The sequence below is a fragment of the Nycticebus coucang genome, chromosome 10 (assembly GCF_027406575.1).
Source record: "Nycticebus coucang isolate mNycCou1 chromosome 10, mNycCou1.pri, whole genome shotgun sequence".
NCBI lineage: Eukaryota > Metazoa > Chordata > Mammalia > Primates > Lorisidae > Nycticebus > Nycticebus coucang.
In genome coordinates, this window is record NC_069789.1 from 50,492,174 (window position 1) to 50,516,213 (window position 24,040).

At 48.0% G+C, this 24,040-nt stretch overlaps 1 protein-coding gene and 1 long non-coding RNA gene across 2 annotated transcripts in view; one reads left to right on the top strand and one right to left on the bottom strand.

Moving 5' to 3' along the window:
- Positions 1 to 623: 623 nt before the first annotated feature.
- On the bottom strand, positions 624 to 17,335 carry LOC128597626 (uncharacterized). Its single transcript, XR_008383302.1, has 3 exons — positions 16,760 to 17,335; positions 14,423 to 14,599; positions 624 to 1,401 (listed from the first exon to the last, which is right to left on the bottom strand). It is a non-coding gene; the product is annotated as an uncharacterized LOC128597626 (long non-coding RNA).
- RD3 (RD3 regulator of GUCY2D) overlaps positions 3,750 to 24,040 on the top strand; it is a 56,327-nt gene continuing 36,036 nt past the window's right edge. Inside the window, exon 1 of the mRNA XM_053608126.1 lies at positions 3,750 to 3,907. The gene's annotated coding sequence lies outside the window, so the exon portion shown is untranslated. The remainder of the gene's footprint in view (positions 3,908 to 24,040) is intronic.

The following is a 24,040-nucleotide window of genomic DNA, read 5'->3' on the forward strand; positions in this document are numbered from 1 at the left end:
AAGGGAGGTGCTAACATTTATTCTGTTCTTTGCATATGCCAGGCATTTGTAATCTAATTTAATCCTCACAGAAAGTTCTCCTTTCCATTTTGCAGCTGAAGGTATGTTAATAGCAACACAGGAGAGGGCTCTGCTTTTCCCATTTGGACCACTTCCCCCCAGCTCCTGCTCACCTTCACCTTTCTCCCAGGGCGTGCTTAGCATGAAAACCCTCCCCACCACCGGAGTTTCTCGTTTCCTTTTTCTGCTTCCTTCTTTCTTTCTTTCTTTTTTTTTTTTTGAGACGGAGTCTCAAGCTGTCACACTGGGTAGAGTGCCAGAGTGCCATGGTGTCACACCTCACAGCAACCTCAAACTCTTGGACTCAAGTGATTCTCTTGCCTCCGCCTCCCAAGTAGCTGGGACTACAGGCACCTGCCACCATGCCTGGCTATTTTTTTTTTGTTGTTGCAGTTGCCATTGTTGTTTTTTAGCTGGCCCAGACCAGGTTCAAACCTGCCTTGGTGCATGTGGCTGGTGCCTTACCCACTGAGCTACAGGTGCCACCCTCTGCTTCCTTTTTGACAAAGCACTCCATCATCGAATATATTAGCTACTGTGCTTATGTGGTCCGTCTCTCTCCCCCTTCCAGAATGTGAGTGCCATGAGAGCCGGTCTTTCCGTTCTTTTTGTTTACTGGTGTATTTTGTCCCCATGCCCCATTCAGCTTTGTACATATTTGTTAAATGAATTAAAGACAGAATGATAACAACGAGCCTAGCTGATGCTCACTTAGCACTTGCCCTGCCCTAGAGCTGTGCTAAGCACTTTGCGTGCTCTCATTCATGAGTTCCTTATGACACCTCAGTGAGGCACAGGTCAGGCACAGCATGGGTAAGTAATTCACCCAAAGTCACACAGCCAGTGGGCAAGAATTGCAGTCTGGTTGGCTTGAGTTACCTGTCAATCATCTACACACTCCTGGCTTTTATATGGCCCTGGTTTCAGTTCTACTGTAGGGTGACATGGCCCCATTGGTGGCACCTCCCACTCCTCTGTCAGGTGCATAATGAGTGTCTGTTGCCCTGTTCACCGTTGACTTAATCTGAGGGTAGAGACTGGTCTCCTTCGTCGACATTTCCACTTTGGCAGACATGGCATCCAGCCCATGCAGTGACTCCTGTTGGCTTTCACAACCACCCGATGAGGTGAGAAGCACAGGTGTGACAACTCTACTGCTGTGTTTTACCCAGGAGGAAACAAGCTTGGAGAAGTGGATTTGTTCCAGCAGGAGGGGGCAGGCAGTCACTAGATCTGAGGTCTCCTGATTCAGCACTCCTCTGGCCACAGTCCGCTATGTATCCATGCTACATAGCTTCATGGGTTCTGGCTGCTGCCCAAAGCTTTGGTAGGGACCATCACCTGTTAGAACCAGACAAAGGCAAAATGTAGGTATTGGGGGTGCAGGGTGTGGGAGAGGACTCAAGGATCTAGCCAGACTCTTTCAGCCGAGGCTTGTGGGGGCTCCCCTGGAGCTACAGCAAGTAAGGGGGGTAAGGGTGCAATTCCCAGCCAGAGATGTGTGTCTGCCAGGTGTGCTTTACAGCAAATAGCATGCAAAGCAGGGGATATTTGGCCTGTGGTTGCTGCTGGGAGACCAGGCCAGCACCCATCCTCTCCCATTGAAGGAAAGTCTTTGTGGTGTTTTCCTCTTACTGGGGAATATATTCCTTAGGGGTAGGGATTAGAGGTGGGGTTCTCTGGAAAACCTGGAGACCCGTGACTTGACCAAGAAATGGTAGCATGTTCCCAGGAAGAAATATATCAAGACAGAACCAGAAGGTCTCTCCTTCTTCTTGGCCCCTGAGGGTGTCCTGTGGACAGACTTATGCTGGGCCTTGGGAGTGGGAGGGAGGAGTTGTATTCACTCACTCCCTCGTGCATTCATTTGACAAGTATTTATTGCACTTTTGCTATGCATGGAGCACTGGGCTAAGTGCTGAGAATATACCAGGAAAAACAATATACCTGCTCTTCTCCTTACTGAAATTTCAGGTTATTATGAGACAAGTATTAAAGGATCCATCCAACAAGTAAGTTGCTACTTACTTGTATCTAGCTGTCAGTGCTCTGAGGATTACTGGATTGCATGAGAAGGTAAAGGAAGGAAACTTTTTCAGTTTGGGAGTCAAGGAGGAAGTGGTGTGTAAGTGAGCCCTGGAGGGTGTCTAAGAGTTCCTTTGGCCCCTTGATGGGAGAAGGGGCTGAGAAGCGCTGAGCAACAATCATTGCAGGCCCAGGGGCCCACGTGAAGGCCTTCAAGTAGAAAGGAGTATGGCTTCTGTGGGTCAGTGATGCAGGGCTCCAGAGTGACTGGTGTATGGATGCTAAGCTGGCTGGGAGACATAGCCCTGCTCATGCCTGATGAAGACAATCAAATTCAACCATGGGAGTGGCAGGGACGTGGAGGTCTGCAATGAGGAGACAGTTGCCACTAATAGACAAGTTCCTCTGGAAGGCTTCCTGCAGAAGGCATGACTTGGGTTTTAGAGTAGGAAGCGTCCTGATTTGGCAGAGGGCGTAGGAGTCTGAAGAGCTGTGTGCAAGGCTGAGGAAGTGGGAACAAGCCTGCTTTAGGTTGGAGTAGGAGTGGGTGGATGACTCGGTCAGAATGTGTACGCTCTGTCTCTCCGATTAATTTTAAGAGCTATTATTTATTTCACAACCACTGCATGCCAGGCAAATACTGGTCTACTTCATTTAATCCATAAATAGCTGTTTCAGAGGGATATGAACATCCCATTTTACAGATAAGAAAAAGGAGGCACAGAAGATTAAGTGACCTGCATGAAGTGACACAAAGAAGAGGTGATAGGAACTGCAATCCAAGTTTGTCCACTCTGTGTATAGCTCATAAACCTTCCATTGCCCTTGCCTTCCTGGTGACACGACATTTCAGGGATTTTCCCCTGCTTGCTCTGGGACACACCAGGTAGTTTGCAAGAATTGATGGGCACACAACTGTTATAAATAGACCTGTCTGTGTACATTCTCAGCTCCACAAAGAAGTTCTCGGGTTCATCCCCACAAAATGTGAGGCACAGAAGAATGTAAAGTCTTGCCCAACATCCCAAACTAAGTCAGCAAAAATTGAAAAACAGTCTTTTCCTCCATTTTATAACCTTAATAGATATCACTGGAACACAAGGTCCATGTGGGCAGGGATTCTTGTCTGTTTCATCCTGGAACAGGGCCTAGTACATAGTAGGCACTGTGAATTTTGTTAAAATAAATCTTTCTGCGGGTGGCTAGTGTTCAGGAGGAATTTCATGCTTCCAATCTGCCCCCTGGCAGTTCATGGACTCTTTGAACACAACACAACACACATACATGTGCTCACACACCGAGACACACACACACACACAAACAACTGCGAAGCCAATTTTTTTTTAATTTCCTTACTTATTTTTTATTTTCTTGCTTTTTTTTTTTTTTTGTTGTTGTTCTTGAGACAGAGTCCCATCCTAAGCCCTGAGAAGAGTGTGATGGTGTCACAGCTCACTGCAACCTCAGACTCGGGCTGCAGGCATCCTGCTGCCTCAGGCTCTGGAAGCCCCTGGGATTACAGGGGCTCTCCGCGGCACTCCACTGGTTTTTTTTTTTTTTTTTTTTTTTTTTTTAGAAAAGTGTCTAAAGTCGGGGTCTCACTCTCGCTCAGACAAGTCTCAAACTCCTCACACCTATAGTCCCAGCACTGTGGGAGGCTGAGGAGGGAGAATTGTTTGAGCTCAATCTATTTTTTTTTTAACAGAGTCTCACTCTGTCACCCTAGCTGAGTGCCATGGTGTGATTATAGCTCACAGTAACTTCAAACTCCCAGGCTCAAGTGATCTTCCTGCCTCAGCCTCCCGAGTAACTGGAACTACAGGTGAGTGCCACCATGCCCATTTAATTTTTTAGTTTTGGTTTGCTATACCAATCTTTGAGTCTTTGAGCCGAGACATTGAGAAACAGCTGCTCTCTACCTGGACTGGAGTATAAGGAAACATTTATCTATAATAAGATGGACTTGGGTCAGACTGGAGCCAGACAGCCCATTATTCCTAGCTGAACCATAAAATGCATAATAATAATTAAAAAAAACTAAACACAACCACCTAATGTTTCCTCTTTGGGGGGGGTTTGGGGGGAAGGGATGCTATAAACCTTGAGTGTACAGTCAGGTGGATTTGTACATGTGTAATAGTGTGTACACACACGTAGTTTATGTCTCCATTCTCCTACATATATTGACAAGCTTTAGGTTGTTTCCAGTTTGGAGGGCTCATGAATAAACTGCTATGAATACTCTTGCACACATCTTTCGATTAGCATAAACATTAATTTTTATTAATTAGAAGTGTTCTTGCTTAGTAGGCTTGTGTTTAGCTTTAGTACATTTGCCAAAAATCCTTCTAGGTTGCATCAGTGTATACTTCTACCAGCAATCCATAATGTACGTGAGAGTTTGGAGGGTTTTTAAGGTCAGGGATGTGATGACTCATCTCCTCCAACTTTCCTGGCCTCATCCTGCAAGATAGGCCCGAAATATTGGGTAGTTGAGCCATACTCTCCGTGTCTAGTGACACTATCACCGGAGCTTAGGTACTCGTTATCAAGGATTCCTTGTGGAGCCAGGAGGCCCTTGGGGCAGGAGGCTGGGCTGGCCGTGGGCTGGGCAGAAGCAGTCCAGTGCTCTGAGGGCTAATCTGTGATGCCCCAGTGGATTGTACTAGTATCACAGTGACACAGATCTCTAATCTGCCCACAAATAAAAGGTGCTATTTATTCTGAAATGAATTTATGGCTAGAAATTCACCAAGCACAGTAGAATCTGGTCTTGTTATCTCTTCCCCAGTTCTGCACTCAGCTCTCTACTTTTGCCCTTCTGTCAGAATCAATAGCTGCTTTGAGAAGATGGGTCAAATACTCTGGTCCCAGGGGAGGGAGGATGGAGGAGTCCATGATGTCTCCTGCCCCACTCAAGTGACTGAAGGATGAGAACTCTGTAAGGAACTCTGGGAGAAGAAGCAGAAGCTAGATAGGGAAGGATTATAGAAAGGGGTTGAGCTTGCCTCAGCTATCCTCAAGAGGTGTCTTGCAGGGACACCTGCCCTATTGTTGCCACAGCAAACCGATAATTTACTGTGTGACCAAAGTTTAAAAAACAAGAAGCGAATGTACTTCTTACTTGCTGGGCTCACCTCTGACCCCATGACTAGGAGCTCCTGGGGAGAACTAAGTAAAAGGAGACACAACACTCATTAAGGGCACTTGCCTTGGAGTCAGTCAAACCAGGCCCTGTCCCTTACTGTGAAGCCTTGAGCAAGATACTGGGGCTTCCTAAGCTGTAGTTTCCTTGTCTATGAGATGCTCATAGTCAGAGCACACACCTCCCGGAGATGCTCTGCTTATTCAACAGATGACTTACATAATGACATTAAGAAAGGGCCTGGGGTGGGCGCTGACAGTCGCTATGCTCGTTCTCATTACTCTCATTCTCTGGGAGCCAGGCAAAAGAAGTTGAGGGTGGGGAGGAGGCCAGGTTTCCCTGGGATCCCTTATCTGGGGTGTTCCAGGAGGTGGCCAAGGTGTAGCTGGGGAGACCACCTGCCTGAGGTCATCGAGATCTCTTTGAGACACAGTGTTCTCTTTACTGAGAGAGAATATTGAGAGGGAAAAAATGAATACAGTCTGCAGCTAAAAAAAATCTGTAGTTTGACATAGATTAGAAGTGCGTAGGTAGATAAGCTGCAGAGTCACTGTTCATGAAAGTCTGAAAAGAAGGGAGAATTTCACCCTTTGGGTTTGGGGATGGAGTCCTACTTGGAGATGGAAGAAAAATATGCTAAGTGGTAGTCACTTAGAGCCACTTGTCTCCCCCTCGGAGGACAGGCCAGGAAGAGAGTGTAGCTAGTATGGAAGTGGCCACAAATTTGGCTGTCCGTGGGGGCTGGGCTCAGTGGCAAATCTGGGCTTTGCCCACTATTCCCTCTGCACCCCATAGCCCAGTCATGGCAGGGTCTATGGCCCTCTCCCTGGGCTCTACACCTGGCATTGTTGCTTCTTCCACCCTCTGCAAGGCCTTGACCTACCCTGGGGGCCCACCCCAAGTGGCTTCCTTCCGTTGCCTACTGTGCCTTTGAAACTGGCTGAAATATTTCCTGTCCCAGGCAGAATCAGGTGAATGGATAACTGGGCTTCCTCTCTCTCCAGGAGCTATGGCCAGGCCTGTTTGAGTGTGGGCCAAGCTTGGCGAGCCCGGGGGTTTAGGGGCTTTCCTTCCAGTTCTGGGAAGGGGCTGAGCTGATACTCCTGGGCTGGCCATGGACCATGTGCATGGCAGAGGCACCCAGGCTAGCACCTTTTGAAACTGGCTGAAACATTTCCTGTCCCAGGCAGAATCAGGCTAATGGATAACTGAGCTTCCTTTCACTCCAGGAGCTATGGCCAGGTCACTTGGGGTGGGTCCCCAGAGCAGGCCAAGGCCTTCCAGAGGGTGGAACTAGTGACAATGCCAGGTGTAGGACAGGGTGGGGGTGGGGTGATAGGGTGGCAGGGTGGGTGGTGGGGGCAGAGCTCCATTTCTGTCCCTCTGAGGCAGCTTGAGGTTGCTCCCTGGGAGCAGGGCTCAAGGAAGTTCACTAAAAAAACTCGTGTACTTGAAACCACCCTAAGTAGCTCCAGGTCGTTGCTTGTGTTCAGTTCTCTAAATGCAGGATCTAACCCTGGCTGCGTGTCTCAGTGCAGGACTGAGGTTCCCTCTGCTGCTTTACTGTACATCTCACCCACTGGGCTCTGGCAGTTCCTTCCCTGAAGATAAAAATACTAACAGTCATAGTCTTCTAGTAGGGGTTCAGCCTGGTGGCCTGTTAGGGGTAGAGTACACCCTTGACATTCCCTTGCCACTTTCTGCTTGGAGAGTCTTTGAACCTCCTAGCAAGGTACTAAGGGGTCTAAGGCTTGGAATGGAGTCCCAGGCAAGCCCCCACTCCCTCTTCAACCTTATCACTGCTTCAAGGTGGGAACCAGGATGAACCCCCAAGGTGCTGCAACCAAGGCCACAGACACAAACCAAGGTGAAGGTCAGACACTGAGGGAGCAGGGCAGGAGGAGGAGGGAGGGACTCCACAGGCCATCAGGTGGGGAGTGTGAGAGAGCCTCCCCCTCGTGTGTTTTGTGGGGAGCCTAAAGGGCCCTGGACCCCATGGAGAGTTGGGGGGGCAGAGCAGGATGAGGTGAAAGAGGGGCTCAGTTGCATTCTATTTTTGCATGGAATTTGCAAGCTCTTCCTGTACTGTCTAGAGGATAGCACAGGGGACGCCTCTAGGCCTCACTCTCTCCCCATTGGCCCTCTTTGAGGTGCTGGTGCTGGTGAGCCCAGGTGGAGAGAAGTCGACTAGGTTCCCCCACCACGATCTTATCTGGGTGAGAGCTGCAGGGGTGGGAACTTCTCAGAGACTGAGCAGAGGGTAAAGCACCCATAGTAGGGTAGGGGAGGGTGCTGGGAGGAGGGGAATCCCCCTGTAGGTGGAAAGAGGAGGAGGGTGGGGATGAGGAGCTTTCTGGCTCCAGGTGGTTCTCTAGGCCAGAGCCCGGAAGGAAGGAAGCCAGATGGGGTGCCTCCTCCCCAGTCCTTGTGAAACTTGTTTCCTGCTGCAAAGCAGGTTTTTCATATCTTGTGCCTTTCTTTTTCAGTGGCCCTGCACCCCCATCCCAACCTGCCCTTCCCTAGCCCCCAGGGGTTCTCATATTCACCTGGGGGGCTCTGAGCAAAAGGGAGAGGTCCATCAGGAGCAGGGCCCTGTGTCCCTCCATCCTGCACTCATAGCAGCTGGCTAGGCTAACAATCAAGCAAAAACAGGTGTTTGTTCTAGTTGGTAAGATTTTGCCACTTTGGAGCTCATGGACCTTGGGGTTCATATGGCCCACTCCCCTCGCCCCCCGCATTTTATACTGGACAAAACTGAGACCAAGTAGTGTCAAGTGACTAACCTAAGGTCAAACAACTAATCAATACATTTTCTTCTGAGTTACAGGGTTTGGAATTTGGAGATGACAGAGACTTGGGCAACTTGAAGCCCCAAGCTGGGAGGAAAGGGAGATAGAATTTGGAGTCCTAAAGACGTGAACTCATGTCCAAGATTACTCTCTTTCTAAATGTGTGTCCTTTAACAAGTTAACAGGCCTCTCAGAGCTCCAGCCTCTTTATCTTTAAAGTAGGTGGGACCAAACATAGTCTGCAAGGTTGCCCTGTGGCTTAATCACATGCATTAGAATCCTGGCATGTAGTTACTACTCAATAGGTGGGTCTATAGTAAGTGGTATTTGATGAGGTGGCATCGCAATCAGCCACAATGCTATTTGATGACACTTACCATTGGCCAGGCTCCAGGCATGGAGCAGGGACTCTAGGACAAGTGTTGTGTCTGGGGTGGGTGGAATGAGGGATTAAAGACTAGAAAGTTCTGCGCTCTTGCTGGGTCCATAGCGAGTACGGAGGAGGGGAACTGAGCCCAGATTGTGTGTGTGGGGAGTCAGTGGAGGGGCGGTGGGAGCACTTCAGACTTCTTAGAATTTGAAAAACGGATAAAATTTTCCCAGGCAAAGACAAGAAAAAGAAATGAAAACTGAAAGAATTTTGAGGACGAAGACTCAGAGGCCAGAGAAAGTTTGCAGTAGATGTGGTGAGGGGTTGGAGGGCAGAGACAATGAGATTAGAGTATATGAAGAACATGGTCTGGAAAACATTCTTCTTAGTAAAGTATCTCAGGAATGGAAAAAAATATCCAATGTACTCAGTACTACTGTGAAACCAATTTATAATCACTCATACTTGCATATGAAAAATGAAACAAAACTATAGCTTAGAATGAAGCAGGGAAGGAGAGAGGGGAAGGAAGGGTAGTGGGTTGACAGAGGGAGGGTTTGTAGGGGGACCACACCTATGGAGCACATTGCAAGTACAAGTTGGATCTATTAGGTGTAGAACACAAATGTCTTAATGCTGTAATTGGGTAAATGAGGTGAAGGCTATATTGATTAGTAGGATGTAAGCACTCCAATTTGTACAAATAATCAACACGTTGAATCCCATGATGACATAAATGTATTCATGATCTATGTACAAATGACTTAATAAAAAATTAAAAAAAAAAAAAAAAAAGGAACATGGTCTTTGACCTAAATGGTTGGGAGCTCCTGGGTACAGCCGTGCCAACAGATAAATTCTCTAGAAAAGCAAATTTAGAAAATAATGAACTTTGCTTCAATTTACTCTTTTCTTCTCAAAAGTAATTACTTCATTGTTTGCTTTAAAAAAAAAAAAAACCTTTATTAAAGGTCACAGGTAGATGAAAGTGGTGGCACAGAACTAGGCAGTGTAAAGGGAAGGAATTCAAACACACCTGAGAAATGCAATTCAGAAATGCAAAATCCATTTACGGATGCCTTACCAAGCTACTGCTTTGGGTCTTCAACCTGGAGGCGACCCCAAGCCCTCCAGCTAAAGACTCACCCCGCATCAATGTATTTATAATAACGCATTGCATCAGATAGTTCTCAAGCTTGCATTCAAGGTTATGGTGGTGGGTGGGGAGGAGTTTTTAAAATGTTTCCTGTATTCAAATTGATTCAACAAATATCAGCCAGGTCCCATCCTGGGTGTTTGGGGACAAGGTTCCTGTGCTCCCAGGGCCTGTACTCTAATGGCACTTTGTGGCTAACACCAATTTCTCAGTCATCCCACCAAAGGCGGCAACAGCATTGTGGTTAAGAGCATGGTGTTTTCGAGTCAGACTAAACCTGGGTTTGAATCTCAGCTCTTTGAAGTCAGGCAAGTGACTTAACCTCTTTCATGCTTCAAGTGTGAACTCTGAGTCCCAGAGTGATTTGCCCAGTGAAGCACAGTGAGCTGGGATCAGAACCCACACCAGCTGGCTGGCGCACCAGTGCACACAATTTGCAAATGAGTCACTCATGCTTTAAGAGTGAAGTGGGAGACACAGCACCCACATCACTGGGTGTTTTGAAGATTAAATGAGATGAAGGATATAAAGGGCTTTCCACCAAGACTGGTACATAATAAGTTCTCAGTAAAAGATAACCACTAGCATTACTAATCTTTGGGACAACTTGAAAAGCTAAGCGAGTGAGCAGAAGAGAGGCTTTAATATAGTAAGAGGTTATGAATTTAGGGGAAAATAGTCCAGATCACATTCCAAAACCATTGGTGGGAAGGTCTCTGAAGGGCTAGGATTGGGTTTTATTCATTTTGTATCTCTCATGTCCAGCTCATATTAGCTCATTAATCATAAGACCTGCAGGAATGACTCAGCTCCTGACCAAGGCCCAGGAGAGGGACTGGGTATCAAACAGTTCTAGGAAGACACTGGCCAAGAAAGGTCGATGGGACCTGGGACATCATCAGGATCTGGGTCATTTGCGAAATAAGCAAACACTGCACGAACACCTGGTGACACATTTTTGGAAAGAGTACACAGAGCAGAAAGTTTAGGGCATTGCAGGCTAGAAGCAGGGAAGAAGAGAGGTCATTCTGTAAGGGCAAACCTTGGGGAAAGTGCTCTGGTGAGTTTGTGGCAAGCAACACCCTTCTTCCACAGATCACGCCTTTGACTGTCAACCTGCCTGACAGCAGTATACGCTGTTCTTGCTTCTTCCCTTCAAACAAGAATGAGAAGTCTGGGTTTCCCACCCCAGAATAGGACTCTGGGAGCCCCAGGATGGTCTATGACCTGCCTGGGGAAGAGACAACCAGGGTCAGAACAAGAACATCCAGAAGAACAGTCTAACAGAGGCAGGACACACCTCAAATTGGGTGACTTCTTTCTCTGGTTTTGGGAGGAATTCAGGAGTGTTTGAGAAATACTTGACCCCATATGCTCACAGATTAAAGAATGTTGTAGCCAGATAGACCTCTGGTCCAACCCACACGCCAGAAACTTGAGGACTCTCAGTCCCAGAGTAGGGCAGTGATTTGCCCAATGAAGCACAGTGAGCTGGGATCAGGACCCACACCGGCTGGCTGCTGCACCAGTGCACACAATTTGCAAATGACTCTCTGAGCTCCTCACTGCCTCGTTAGCATCTCTTTTTGGATGTCTCAAAGGTTCCATGTTGATGTCCAACTCAACATGTCTATGATCAGCCCCGTTTGTTCTCCTACAGAGTTTCCTGGTTTCATGACTGGTGTCACCATTTAGCCAGTTGAGCAAGCCCAGAAGAAAAAGTCCTGCTTATTTTATCTCCTAAATACTTCTCCAGTCCCTTCTCTCTACTTCCTGCACCATCACCTTATGTCAAGCTACTCTGAACTTTCACACCTTGAATACAGCAGCTGCCTGTTACCCCTGAGAACACTGTGGACCTACCAAACTACTCCTCACAAAGCCATCACATGAGCTTCCCACAAATCTAGTCTCACACACACACACACACACCTGCTCAGGGAAACTTCAATGATTTCCCTTTGTTCTTAGGATAAAGACAAAACTTAGCGATGTGACTTGCAAGGCCCTGCATCATCTGGCTCCTTCCTCTCTCTGCCGCTGGCCATTCTCCACTGCAGCCACATGACTTCTCTCAGTTCCGCACAGTTCTACACCCCTCCCTCACTCCTTCTCTTGGCCTGGTTAACACAGTCGCATCCTTTAGATTCCAGCGCACACTTTGTTTCCTCAGGGAAGGCTTCTGGCAAGGGCCAAGCCCTCCTGTGTTATGCTCCATCAGTACCTGTCTCTGCCTGAGGTTGACATTCGGTTAGAGAGTGTTTGATAAATGACTTCGCCTGTTTCTGCTCTAAGCTCCAGGCAGTAGAAATCCTGTCTGGTTTTGCTCATCATGCCTGGAGCCTGTACTTCAGTGCCTAGCACATGGGAGGCACTTGACTATTCACTTATTGAACAAATGAATGAAGGAATGCTTTATTTTTAAAGACTTCCTCTAATGGTGACACTATGGAGAATAGCCACTTTGCATTCACAGATGGACTCTGTGCCTCTTTTTGAAACAAATGGGAGGTTGTGTGGTGAGATACGTGATGGGGCCACAAACCTTGTCTCCTAAAAATTTCCTTTATATGTTCCTAAAGAAAATCCCCACGTATAGGTAAGTGGGGAGAAAAACAGAGTGATAAGTACAGGATGACCCTTTCTGTGGTTTTTTAATGGGAACACACACACAGGAGCCCACTGAGAAAGAGTAACAGTGGATAGTGGCATATAGATGAACTTCCTTCCCTTTATCTTTGTGTTTTATAAGTTTTCCTTCATGAAGAGGTATTATTTGGTAAATAAAAGTATAAGAACTTTTTGAGTGTATAGTCTATACACACAAAAAATTAAAAAAAAAAGAGGCAGATGATGTGTTTACATATGCAAGAATGAAAACTGTATTTCCCCCTAGCCAGGGACCTTCCTGAAGGTAGAAATCATGTCACTTCCTCTTTTTATTTTTCCAAGCACCTTCCCCCCTCCTCCTTATAGTCAGCACTCTTAGTTTCAAGTGAAAGAAAACCCAGCTCAAATTAACTGAGGTCATAAAAGGAAATGTAGGTGTTCACATAGCTTGGCCATTCTGGGTATGGTAGTTCTAGGGACTCAATGGATGTCCTCAGAAGTGGTTTTCTCTATTGCTTGCCTTGGCTCTCCTGATTCCCACCAGCAGTCCCAGGCTCATATAATTTACCAGCACAGAGAATGTCTTTTCCCCCACAAGTTCCACCAAAAGTCCTGGTGCTGATCTCTATGGCAACTGTGGGGGCTGGGGGTAAAGTCTTTTATGGCCAGGTCTGGGCCAGGTGCTTACTTCTGGCAATGAGCCGTTCAGAAATCTTACCAACTACAAGTGGGTGGTTCAGAACTGGAATGCGTTGGTCAGAGTAAGGGGGAAGAGATAATGGGCAGGTGAGACAAAAGGTGACTATCACAGGAAACATACGGCTTTGCACACAGTAGGCGGTCAACCCACAGTGCTGACTGGCTCACCTTAGGCTAGAACCATCTGGGGAGAGAAAGAAGTGGATCCTGGAAGTAGGAACTTCTCTGGTGCCACACCAGCTGTGTGACCTCCACTAGTCCATTTAGGTTAATAGGGTTGTCTTTGCATCCAGAGAGAGGGGTTGTAGGTCCATGCAGGTCCCAGGAGGTGAGGAGGGGGAGAGTGATGTGTACCCTTGAACTTCTCCAGACACAGGAGGTCAATGGACCTGGACCCAGCCTGACTCAGAGAGCCACTCAGTGGGCATGAGAGTACCTGTGCCCTGCTCTCCTCTCCTGGCCCAGGCTGGCAGGTGTCAGATGAGCACTGACTGAGCTTCAAGAGCTGGAGCCCCTTACACAATGTGCAAGATGAAGAGGAAATATGACTTGTGTCTTTGGGACAAAGGACAAGCCTAATGGGAGAACTGTAACGTGATGAGACCAAGCCCCCATCTAGGGGCTTCGGCTATTGTGTCAGCCTCTGGCAGAGGACTGACATGGTGACTGCGTTTGTTCTAAACCTCCATGTTTCCCTTGTCCTTCCTTTCACCTCTGGTCCTGGTCAGGTCGATCACTTTGCTGGTTCACATGCCCCTACACCTAGCAGTGAGAGAAGCCCACCCTCTCACCCTGCCAGTTGCTCATCTCCCTGGAAGGTTTCATCAGGCAGGGCTGGTCCAGATTCTCTTGGTTGCATCTCCACCTGGCCCTAAAGTGAGCAATGAGGCTGCTTTGTGGGGTCTTGGAGGCAGTTTCCCCAGGTTCCATTTCTAAACCCTCTTCTCTGAGGTTGGGAGAAGGCAGATAAGGGAGAAAGTGACAGTGAATTAGGGGTTGGAGGTGAGCAGATGGAGGCAAAAATCCCGAGAAGACAGTGCTGAGAGGCCCTGAGCTGGCCCAACAGATAAGTGGGGCTGGGAAGTCATACCCAGCTCACCAATTCACAAGGAGCTTCCGGGAGGGCTCAGCAGTGAGGTCACTGGGCCTGCTAAAGCCTACCAGTAAGCCCCAGCCCTTCTTCCTGCTTCCTCCACCTGCAGCACCTACCTCCCTACCCTGTACATCACATTTCTCCTCCTCCTCCCTTGCAGCAGGCCTGGGCTCACTTGGTTTAAGAAAGACTGGTGTTACACTTGTGTGCACGGTTGGTGGTGCCATGGGCAGGGACTCCCACAGGGGTCTTTCTTGATTTTTCTGTTGGCACCGAGAAAATAGATTATCCTGTCCAGGCAAATTCATAATACACACTTAACAAATGAATGAATTAATGATTGAAGATCTATGATCTGATTTAAACCCTACAAAAACCCTTTGAGGCAGCCCAGATAGTTATAATAGTAATCACTTAGAGCTAGGGAAAATCACCTTCACCTGAGAACAGGACAAACTCTGTCATACATACTTACCCACAAACAAGAAGGTGTGTTTGGGATAAAGTGGCATTCTCCAGGTCCAAGTGGGCTCCACAAAGCCTCTCTGACTTAGGCATTCCATGAGAAGGCAGAGACACTTGCCAGCAGGAATCAGAAACTGAGAAATTCCACAGGGTTTGGAAAGTAGAAAGGAAAAGCCACATGATACAACTAAAAAGTAAGAGATAGTGTTTCTGAATTTTCTTTACTGTCACCTAGGGTGGTAAAGCCATGTCAGGCCCAGATGAAAGGAAATCCCATTGGGAAATGAAATCACAGTCTGTATTTCATGATATGGTTAACTGTCCACTGGTATCATTTTAAAGGAGTTTCTTTTTATTTATTTATTTTTGTTTTTAACGAATTTCTTTTTTAAAAGTATACCTTGGTAATTCTATATGTGAACACTCATCAGGCCCAGAAACCGTCCTTGGTTCTGAGGTGCTGGGAATTAAAGCAGAGGGAAGCTGTTTGTGATACATAGAGCCAAGGAACATTGCTAAATTCACAAAGACCATTGAGGCAGCCATCAGTGTCTACAAAACACTTAACCAAAAAGCACTTCTTAGTGTTAACTTGGTAAGTTCTCTCATTTCATTGTGGTTCTTCCAAAGAAACAGGGAAGATTGAATTAGTAATTCCCTTTGTCCTCTTAAGCACTTTAAAAATAATAAAGTGTTATCTTTAAACTGGGAGGCATCTTTGATAAAAAAGGCTTAGAACCTAAGGATGTGTGTTATCCAGAGACCCTCTGGTTCTGGTGGCTGTAAAGAAACACTGAAGCCTTGGCTGGAAGGCTTAAATTTTGGAATTGCACTTTAATCGATTAATCCTCAATTCACATGGCCTTACAGGATGGCAGGTTTGGGGACTCAATTCATTCTTATCTGCTAAAGAATTACCCAGAAGCACATCAGATACCAGCACCCCACCTGCACAGTGGGGGTGAGAAACTTTTCTATCCTGAAACACACTCTTTTATAGTAATTGCTACGCTATTTGGAAATATTTTAATTTTTTCACATCAGAATTTAAACACTATGACTTTTTTTTTTTTTTAAATAGCACCATTTACAGCTGGGGAAACTGAGACAGAGAAATTATGTGTTCCTAAGTCCTGCACTAATGCCCACTGCTGGTCTCCTTCACCTCCCTCCACCCTCTCACTATTCCTTGAGGAGACAGCAAGGGCATGGGCATCATGGAAGCAGAGTTGCAGCCTGCTGGCTCTGGACTGTGGAGACAATCACTCTGAGCTACCGTCTCTGCTTGGCTGTTACAGCCTCACCCCTGGACCTGTACTGTGGGTTTCCTCCCCCTTCACTCCACCCTATTCAATACAGGGACAGCACTCAGGGTCAGCCTGCCTAGTGAGTCAAGTCAGTGATGCCACTGCAGTTAAAGTGAAACCAGGCCAGCTGTGGGTAGTGACCTTTGACCTGCTGGCAGGTGGGTGCTGGGTTAAATGTTAAGTGACTTCCTTAACTATAGATAGCAACTGGGAATTAGAAAAAGTAGAATTACCTGGGGGGGGGGGCGGGGGTTGGAGGTAGGAGATGTTGAGATTTTTGAGCATCTTTACTGGTGGACACCCTCAGCAGAATTTGGGGAGCTCTCCTGACACCCCAAAAGGCTTTATCCTGGTGAGCGGCCTTCAGAGGAGACAGCCTTGGGGTTCTGGGAGAGCTTCCTGATCCTCCAAAACCAACTACCAGTTCCCCATGCAGCTGGTCCCTCAGCATGAGGCCTTGAACTTAGCAGAGGAAGGGTAACAGTGCTCTACACTGTACTGATTATGTGCTTCTTGTTGTCAATTTATCTGATCTTTTCCAGACCATGCTGGGCAAGAGACTGACCTTTCCCAGCCTTCGACCTTGGCTCCCTGAATAATCTCAGAGGCTGCCTTTAGATATAGGGCATGTGGGGTGAGCGTGCGAGGCTAAGTCCGCCCAGTCATCTCAACGGGGAGAGCTTATAACTTTGGGAAGGCACCTCCTCGCCACTCTACCATCACACTCAGCCAAGCCAGCCTGCCCGGCCTTTGGCTGGACCCCCCCCCGGCCTCCCGCCGGCGCAGACGGGCGCCCCCTGCTGACCATGAGCCGTGGCGCGCCAAAGAGCAGCACGCGTGAGGCCGAAGGCCACTGCGGTGCGTGAACCCCGCGACCCCAGCCCGAGCCTCGAGGTCCTGGCTTCAGCGAGCTGCCGCGGCGAGGGTGACTCAGCCCGGTGGCACTCAGAGCGCCAGGACAACCCGGAGGGCGTACCTGCTCCCCGGTCCTGCCGGGCGTTCCCCCCTCCACACCCCGCACCGCAGCCGGCCCCACTAACCTGGCGATTAATGATTAATGTCTCCTCTCTGCCGGAGACGTCGATGCGGAGGGAGCCTCAGAGGAGCCGCTGGGCCCTGGCTGGGGCGACATTCACGCCAAGTCACGAGGTGGCGCCAGGGCTGGCACAGCTGCGTGGCAGGGGAAGGAACTGAGCCGTAGTCTGCGTTCTTATCCAGGACCGGCGCCCTCTCCCTGCCCCGGTGGCCCCCAGGCGTCACGTTCAGCCTCCTTCCCTTACCAGAAGTCGGTCCAGCGCCGGCCTTGCTGCCCGGCACCGCGGGGCGCTTTCACACGCGTGACGGAAGGCCTCTCGCTCATTTTACAGATGGACAAACTCAGAAAGCTGAGGTGAGGTGCCCAAGGTCTTCATCACAGAGGCAGGGCGGGGATCAGACCCACGCCCCGGACACGCAGGTGTCGTTCGTTCTTACCACCCCACAGCTGCCCAACTCCAGAGACGCTTACGCCCTAGAGACTGGGGCCACTTGAGTCGCGGAAATAAGAGGTGGCACTGCCCCAGCCCACAGGGACCACCGCTTCCTTGTTCACATGCTCACAAATCATTACCCTTAATCCGTCAGACAATCCTGCCAAGGATGGATGCCAAGAGATCCGGGATAATAGTTCCTGTTGTAAAATGTTGCTCTGGGTCTAAAGCATTCGTTAAGAGAAGCGCCTCGTTTAAGGAGTCAGCCTGTGGCAGCGCCCTGGGAATTGCTTCGCAGGCCACGAAGTGGGAAGACCAGGGAAGAAACTTATTCAAAAAAATGAGAATGAAAGTATTCTGAAATGAAGTTCTTTAAAACAAAACATGGTTTCTTTGTTTCTAGGGTAAATGGGTGTGCCTGCATGCACACTCAGGGGCAAGGGCTGGCAGCGGTTACTGGGTGATGCTGCCCAGGTCCTGTATCACCCAGGACCCGTGGGTAACTCGGGCCAAGGGAGTCCAAGGTTTGTTCCACTACTTACCACAAGATGTCGCTCCTACTCCCAGTTAGAGGGCACTAAACGAGACCAACTCCCAACCCCAGACTTACACAGTCAGAAGCTCGGAGGTGGGACCAGCAACCTGTTTTTCACAAGCAGTCCCGGGGATCCTGAAGCATGCTCAAATTTGAGAACCACTGGCATGAGGTCCTGCTGCCCTCGAGGTCCTCTCCCTCTGCGGGGTAGTCGGGGCAACTCAGTCTGTCACTCGTCTAAAATTCCCATGCTACTGCCTAGATTGCGCAGGACCTAGAATCTCAGAATTTCAGTGTCCTCAGTTACAAAACGAGGATAATAGTGCCCACCAGACAGGATTGGAAAGAGGCAAAAATGAGACAGTGTCTGGAAATGTATTTGCAAAGGATGAACTATGCTGTAAGGGTTTGTTGTGACTGTTGCTGATTTTATTCTGAGTGACAAGCTCTAAAAACAGTTGAAAGCAGCTGGTCCTGACGGTTCCATGGTCTCTCTTTTCTTCCCTCCAATACTCCTATTTCTCTCCCCACCTAGAATCATCTTTCAGCCACACAGGGAGAGCCATGTTCAATACAGCAGCTACAGCACAGTAATAATAATTCAACTTTCATCAAGCACTTATCATGTTCCAGACTGAGAGAAGTGCCTTATGTGTGTTATTTAATCCTCACACAGCCCTATGAGGTGGGTGCTACAAAGGATGCTATAAGAAAACTGATAAAGTGCAGATTAAACAATTTGCCTACAGTTGTGTAGCTAGCAAGCAATAGGACCTGATTCTAACTTGGACAGCCCGACATGCACACATGCTCTCAATAGCTACACAATGCTGCCTTGCCTAAAGCTCATCCCCCAAGTCCCTGCCTGTGACAAGCCTTATCGAGCAGCGGAAATGACAGGGATTTGGCAGTGTATCAAGAGAGGAGACCAGGAGAGGTTCGGGCCACGTGTAATGAAGGAGACCTGAGACCTGCCTAGGCAAAGATGGCAGCTGTGCCTTGGGAGTAGTTGGAGACCTCTTTTATATGGGCCATGCAGGGTGGGCACATAACACAGGTTGCCTGTTGGATAGGGTCTTTCAGCTTGATCTTCTGGGAGTGGGGCTAGCCAGATCCTGTATGTCTTTGTTTTAGGAGGAGAAAAGGGTTTGTGTGTGGTTGCATTAGGCCCCTCAACATTCCTGACTCTTGTTAAAAGGGGTGATGAGGATAATTGTCTTCTGAAACTGCGTCTGGTTAGATAGGGCAGTAGCTCTTCTCTGTGGGATGAGTCAGGGTTGGTAGGGCTGCATGGGTTTGGGGAGTAGTGGGAATTAGGTTACAGCTGTGGCTGACACCTTTTTTATCCTGTCATGAATAAATGAGGACAGAAATTGGATGGCACAAGGGGCAACAGTTAATAACAGGAAGATTGTAGCAAGGGGGTCTAAGAGGGGTGAAATCTAGGGTCTCCACAGGCTGTCAAACCAGGATGTCTCATTTTGAGAGCAGAGCTTGTTCCTGGAGCCAAGTGATGCTTTCTTGAACCAGACTAGACTTGTTGGTAATAGAAACAGCATGCTTCTTGCAAGAAAGTGCAAAGGCCCCCTTCCCTTTGCCATGATTAGATCTAAGCCTCTGAGATGATGGAAGGGGGGGGAATAATTGAAAAGTAATAAGAGGATGAGTGAGATAACTTCACCTTCTAGAGAACTGAGAAACTGTGGAATATATAAAGGAGGCTTTTTTTTTTTTTATGGAGAGAGGAGAGAGAAATAGAGGTTTTTACAATTTTGAAAGGGGTTCAGTGGTGTACCCAGAGATGAGACCAAGAGAGGTTCAGGCCAAGTTAATGAAAGGGGATTGAGACTGCCTGGTAAAAGAGAGCAGCTGTAGCAAGAGGGGTTGGGGGCTTGTTTTTATACTGTGCTGTAGGAGACGGAGCACCAGGCTTATAGAAGCAGTCACCAGTTCTTGAGGGAGGCCCTGGGAGGAAGACAATCTCCTAGCTAGCTTGGAGATGTTTTGCAGCCCAGAGACAAGCCCTCAAGAAACTGCAGGTGCTAATGAGAGAAGATGGTGGCTTGTTAGCAAGCTGGTGTTGAACCTTGGACATTGTGGTGCATTGGGGTGAGAGTCAAGTCCCTGGGGAAAGAGCACATAGCTCCAGTACGTGGGCCTCTCACACCTGTTGTATAATGCTTCAATAAAAGGCCAGGACAGGTTGCTCAGGGCTCTCCCTGGAATGTTGGGAAGCCCACCTCTTGCAGGCTTGTACCATCCATGTCCCGGCTGTTTTTATTCGCATGGGGACAGGGTGCCCACAGAGGGCACCAACACTATGCATAGGGGGAGGGAGATTCCACAGGTTGCTGGATAGCTTTGGTGGGCTGATGTCTTTCCAGGAGAACTCTTGGGGCAGGGGCAGGTAGACCTTTTATTCTGGGAGGGGATGGGAGGGAAGGGTTTATACCCCTAACATGAAAGAGTACTGGCTGGGCAGCGGTGGCTCACACCTATAATCCTAGCACTCTGGGACGCTGCCGTGGGTGGATTGCCTGAACTCAGGAGTTTGAGACCAGCCTGAGCAAGACTGAGACTCCATCTCTAAAAATAGCCAGGCATTGTGGCAGGTGCCTATAGTCCCAGCTACTTGGAAGGCTGAGGCAAGAGGACCCCTTGAGCCCAAGAGTTTGAGGTTGCTGTGAGCTATGATGTTACAGCACTCTACTGAGGGTGACAAAGTGAAACTCTGTCTCAAAAAAAGATAGCACTGGAATTCAGAGTCCTGGTTTTGCCACTTTCCACCTCTGTGATCATGGGTGAATCACTTAACCTCTCTGAAATGAAGTCATAAAGGAGTTACCTTATACACAACAGAATATCTGGTATAAAGTATTTAATATGTTCAACAGCCTTCAGGACAGAATGTGTGCCCTATGTCCCCATGATATGATAAGGCTAGAGTCTGAGTGGGAGAGATGGGTTCCATCCCTGGCCCTTGCTTACTTCGGTCACCATGGGGCACCTTGCCTGCTGCTGTCAGGTCACTGGTATTGGGCGACTCTCCTCTTCTGCAACCTCATGGCCCTGCACTCTCCTGGATGGCTGCAGGGGAAGCATGATGTTGCCATGCCTGGTAGCTGGCTCTGTTTCTCCAGTGATTTTTCTGCAGCTTGGCCATGCCCTCCACCCCTCACTCAGCTCCTGACTCTCAGGCTAGGCAGAGGGCCATGGGCATTGGCAGGAGCTCTCAGTGTGTAGGATGGAGACAGCTAAGTGAGTGTGCAGTATGGGGGCATTGCAGATCTGAACTTAAATCTTAGTTTTGTTTCTTACTGGATATTTAACTTTGAATGAGTTCCATTGACATGCCTCGTTTATTTATTGGAAAGCCTTTTAAATTTCTTTTGGTCACATTTTATATCTCCCAAATACAGAAAATCATGCAGATTCCTGTCCAGTCCCCTCACATTTGTGCTCTTTTTTTGAATTCTAATTCGAGTCTGTCATGGGAACTGCTTTTCTAGAGGAAACCCCTATACTTTTCCATTCAACCACCTTGGAGATGTGTGAATTACTGATATGTCCTGAGTTACTATGTTCAACCTTGTACCAACAATGTGATTTTCCACATCCCTCTGTCAGAGAGAGAAAAGAAGGAAAAGAAAAGGGAAAAAGGTGGTAATAGAGATCACTGGGAGTGGGCTAGAGGATGGATCCTGGAGTTGGGTGTTAGGTCTAGGCTAAAGTAGAAAAACACCAGTTAACTCCTCACAAATTCCTGGGCTGCAAGCCCTCAACAAAATGGAGTAAGTCTGGTTCACTCCCAAGATAGATGGGAACTTCTTGCTTGACTAACTCCTGGGAAACAAACTGACTATCCCCAGACTGATCTTTAAACAATGCCAGGTGGAGAGAATATGGAGGCAAAGATGTATGGAGGGAAAGTACTGGAACTAAAATGTATGGGAAAATATTAAAACAATGATGTATGACGTATAGCTGACTGCAAAATTTTGCTTCTGTACGATCCCTACTTGCTACCCCCGCCCCCTCAAAATGCACCTGGACAGCCTGCATGTCAACCAGGATGCAGACCAAGCCTTAAAAACCTGGCTCCTTAAGCACTTGGGGCTGCTCTCAGAAACCGCAGGTTGGGACACTGAGGCAGTTGCCAGCTGGCTCTTCAATAAAAGGACTCTGCTGTAAATTTGACTTGTTTGGCAGTGTGGTCTTTGTGGAACTCCTGGGCACAAAAGGGGGAGGAAGTGTCTTTTTAACCCTCTTTTGAACAGAGTGACTGAGGCAGCCTTTGAAGATCTGGAGAAATGTTCCAGGCTGCAGGGATAGGAAGAGCCTCCACTAGTGAGGCTGGTCACATTTTATATCCCCCACACTCTAAAAATACCCAAAACAAGCAGAGAGTGAGCAGAGTACTCCTCCCCCTGTCAGCCAAAAATAAAACAATTCCTCCCTCACCTCCTCCTGCTTTTGAGGGGTGGGGATCCTTTACATTTCCTGACTCTAACCCTATAAGCCCCTCCTTGGAGCTAGGCCCCCCAATTTGCCCAGGAAAGTTACAAGTGAGTGGCCCAGTCAGTTTTTGCCTTGGATAGAGGTGGGTGAGCTGACCTATGCCACAGATATACTGTCTGCCCTGGTCTGAGCCATGGGCTCATGTCCAGGCAGGCCCCAGAATCTTCCTGCCCAAGCAGGAAAAATTCTACTTCCTGTCATTTTTTCTAGAAAGGCTGTGGCAGGTGCAGCAGCCTCCTGGGAAAGGGGGGAGTGCTGAGGAGACAAAGTCTCTTCTCATTTCCACCATCATTTCCTGGGTCCAAGCCATGCCCTCAGCATCTGTTCAGCCAGGGGATATGTGTGTTGGGATGAGGGCGAGGTGTGTTGCTTTCCCTGTCCTGTGGCTAATGTGAAAGTCCCCAGCCATATTAGTGCTCTATTGCTGTGTAACCAGAGTATCACAAACAGCAGCTTAAAACAACACAGAGTGTCTCAGTGCCCATAGCTCAGTGATTAGCCCACATACACTAAGGCTGGCAGGTTCGAGCCCCACCCAGGCTTGCTAAACAATGACAACTGCAACCAAAAAGTAGCTGGGTGTTGTGGCAGGCGCCTGTAGTCCCAGCTACTTGGGAGGCTAGGGCAAGAGATTGCTTAAGCCAAGAGTCTGAGGTTGCTGTGCGCAGCACTCTACCAAGGGTGACATAGTGAGAGTCTGTCTCAAAAAATACAGAGTAATCCTCTCCCAGTTTCTGTGGTCTGGACACGGCTTAACTGGGACCTCTGCTTAGGAACTCATGAAGGTACCACCAAAGTGTCAGCAGGGGTGTGTTCTTATCTGGAAGCTTGACTGGGGGAAAATCTGCTTCCTATCCCACTTGGGTTGTTGGCAGAATTCATGTCTTTGAGGTTATAGGACTGAGAATCCTGGTTCTTGCTGGCTGGAGGCCACAGACCACTGTCAGTTGCCCACACATTTTAGAGGCTGCACATAGATCCTTGCTATGTGTACCTCCCTGAAACAACTGGCTATTTCACCAAACCAGCAAACAGAGTCCCTTAGAGCAAGTCAGGCTAGTGATACGGAATCTTATATAACAATGAAATCAAAGGAGTGACACTCCATCACCTTTGCCATGTTCATTGGGTAGAAGCAAGTCACGGTTCCTGCCCACGTTCTCTTTCTATTTTTATCTGTATCCCATTATCATTAGTCTTTTTCTGAATGATTTGAGGGGAAATTGCAGACAAAATACCCTTCAAATACTCCAAAGTGTACCTGCCCCACTCTCCTACAAAAACATATAAAATACAAACTTCTAAGTTAAGAAATCTACAGTGACTTAACATTACCATCCAATTTGTGAACCCAAAAAGGCTTTGATGGTTTCCTTGTTATAAAGTAATGATGTTCCAGGTTTGTCTTATACATTTCTCCTCATACCTGGAATCAGCCTTTTCGCCAAGGAGCCCTCATTACTTTTAGGGACAAATGGCCTTTCAAGACCATAGTCTGGGCCCTTAGGACCTATTTTTAAAATTTAATTTGTCTTGAGCCCAGGAGTTTGAGACCCTGAGTCTATTTAAAAAACAACAACAACAACAAAAAAAAAAGGTTTGGTTTTCTTTAAAATTAGCCAGGTGTGGTGGTGTGTGCCCATGGTCCTGACTGCTTGGGAGGCTGAGGTGGGGGGATCGTTTGAGCCCAGGAGTGTGAGGCTGCAGTGAGCTGGGATCACACTACTGTACCCCTGCCTAAGAGAGCAAGACCCTATCTCTAAAAATACACAAAACAAATTGAATTTGATCTTGCACTG